This window comes from Alnus glutinosa, chromosome 5 (assembly GCF_958979055.1).
Source record: "Alnus glutinosa chromosome 5, dhAlnGlut1.1, whole genome shotgun sequence".
Taxonomy (NCBI): Eukaryota; Viridiplantae; Streptophyta; class Magnoliopsida; order Fagales; family Betulaceae; genus Alnus; species Alnus glutinosa.
The window spans coordinates 27,700,174-27,703,208 of record NC_084890.1 but is presented as its reverse complement, the minus strand read 5'-3'; positions in this window follow the sequence as shown (position 1 = coordinate 27,703,208).

Below are 3,035 nucleotides of genomic sequence, written 5' to 3'. Positions count from 1 at the left end.
GAAATTGATTTTTGTTTGAATTGATTTTATTTTTCTACTAGTTTAGGTAGATTTTTCTTTCATATATTTGTTGTTTTGTTTCTATTTTCGTTCAAAAAAAAAAAAAAAAAAAAAACAGCTTGTTTTTAGTTCATTTTTGTTAAATACTTTGTTTCTGTTTTACATTATTTTATTGTTTGTTTTTGTTTGCTAGTTTATTTTTAATTTTTCAAAAAAAAAAAAAACACTTGGTTCATTTCTGTTGTGGGATATTTGCATACTATAGTGTGCAAGTGAAGCATGGATTTTTATTTTCATAATTGTAATGATTTTTCTGCACAAGATGCTTCACCTAGTGGTAGGACAGTTGCTCCAACCAACTACCCTTACAGTTTCAACCCACATGAACCATGTTCATATTGCTCTGATCCTTATCATAGTGCTAGTAGTTGTCCCTTCTGGGGACAATTCTGCAATCTTTCTTATGAGCAAATGAACCCCAATTTCTCTAGTCCGGGATTTGATGCAAATCCCAATTTTTACAACCCGGATTGGAGCAATCATCCTGATTTCTTGTGGCAAGCTCAAGCCATGGGAAATTGTGCTCCCCAATTTCAAGAACTGCACCGTCCTGATTATCCGCAGTTTGATAACCAATCTTCCCATCCTTCATCCTACAATTATCCAGCTTCTTCTTCACATTCCACTTTGAAAGACACTCTCAAGGTCTTCATAGAACTCACAGGCCGGGCTATTAGTGATATGAAGAATGCTACTATGGAAAACACTCAAGCGATTGCTAGGATAGAAGGACAGATGGAATATCTGGTTGCTGAAGTCACCAGAATAGAGGAAGAAGAGCTTCAAATTCAGCTGATGGCTCAAGGGCACTACATGATTGATGAGGATGATGCTAGCCATTCTGATCATGAGCATGTCCCTGCCATATTGGAGAGTGAAGAAACTGTGGATAGCATCAGAGGGGAAAGAAGAGAGGAGCACTTTGAGCACACAGCGCCCCCGTTAAATCCAAATTCGTCCAACGACAAGGAAATGAGTACTGAAGCTCATTCATTCATCATTCCTCCCGAGGGATATCAATTCTTAAAGAAGAAATGGTGGAAGGGATTGGTTGGACATCCACATGATCGGGGAAGGCGCTGTAAATTTTCTTTTACCTTTTTGTACAGTTGATTTCTTTCATTTTGATTTCTTTTCATTTTACTTTTATTTCTAACAGCAATTAACCTTTTGATGTTTGTTTCTATAAGAAATATTGCTGTTAGTTTTTGTTGGCAGGTGTTTTAGTGTTTAAGTTTGGGGGACGCCTTGACCTTCACACCTCGATGTTTCCGTATTTCTGGTAATGTATTTCTACACTACACATTGCGGACAATGTGTAATTAAAGTTTGGGGGTATGGAAAAACACTCTGTCCATTTGTATGTTTGTTTAGTTATTTTTAGTTGTCATTTTATTCTTAAAAAAAAAAAAAAAAAAAAAAAAATGAAAAAAAAAAAATATATTGTTGTCAAGTTTGAGTTAAACTGTAACTGTGGTTTGCATTTCATTGGCTTGCTTAAGTTTTTGAACACATCATGTCTTTAGGAATCTGAGTCTTTTGACTTATTTTTGGGCTAGTAAGATTTCACTTGAGTTGAACTATCACGAGCACGTTAGCATGTAATTTGTGGGGTATGAATTTTTGCTTAATTGTGTATTTTGAGAATTGTTGGAAGACCTATTGATAAATAACCTTGGTTTGCAAGATATTTATATATATTTATAAAAAATAAAAATAAAAAAAGATCATTTTGAGTTTTTCACTGAGTAACCGGGCCTCTTGCCTCACTAAGCATTGAGTGTTCGTGTCAAAATGTGAGAATTTCAATTTGATTAAATGGCTAGTTTGGCTTCGTAGCCTTTTTTACTTGAGTAATTAAGCCCTTAGGGATGTCTCTACATCTAGTGCCCTAAGACCATCTGGTTCGAGAGCCACTGGTCCAACACTCGTTACATGGGTCAATTAGAAAGCTTAAGGGAGCCGAGCATTGCACAGCCTACACAAAAAAATTAAAAAACAAAAAACAAAAAATATATATATATATATATATATACAAATAATAATAATAATAATTTGCATATCTTGCCATGGTTGTTTCATTTGATAGGGAGTCCAACGATTTTTGAGGTACTTATCTTGAGATTAAAATGAAACCTTATGATTGCATGTTAATTTCACTCTACACTTTTGAGAAAATGTGAGGTCTTAATTGTCCATTTATAAGTAATTTGATGTCGGATCCCCTTTGATGTTGATGATGGGTTTATTTTTTTAAGCATGCTAATGGCGTATGAACCATGGTTTGTGTAAAAAAATTATTTCTTATTGACAACACAGTGTTTGAATGTTTGTGGGTATCATTTCTGGCAAACCCTCACGAGACGTCACTCGTCCACTAGGGAGTCCTAGGGGTTTAAAAGGCTTGTTGCATATGCTAAATGCAATCGTCTCTCCCACGAAAGAGGATTTATGTTTCTTATGTTGATTTTATTTTTCATTTTGTTTTGCTAAGGGACTAGCAAAATGTAAGTTTGAGGGTATTTGATGAGTCACAAATATTGTATATTTGGACCCCTTAATTTGTATTTGTTAAACCTTTAGTTTTGTTCATTTCTAATCTCTTTTGCAAATTTTAGTGTTTAGGTGTTTTTCAGGTCATGGAGAGAAAACAATATCAATTTTGGTGGAATTGCATTCAAAAAGAAAAGAAGACTCGTTTCTTTGCACGAAGGACATTAAGAGCATTAATATGGAACTTGCAGCCAATCAAGACATGTTCTTACTCTCCTAACATGAGTGGACGACATGTGACTTGGGGAGCTCAACTCCAAATTCTGGAGAACACTCCACGCCACCTGTAGCACAATGCTGTCAAAGCTGCTGAACAGCAGTACTTAGTGATGGGCAGACCATCCCCATTCGGCCAGCAGCCTACCCAAGGAGCAACAAAGCAGCACATACATGTGACCTGCAGCTCCTGCAGCAACCTGCAA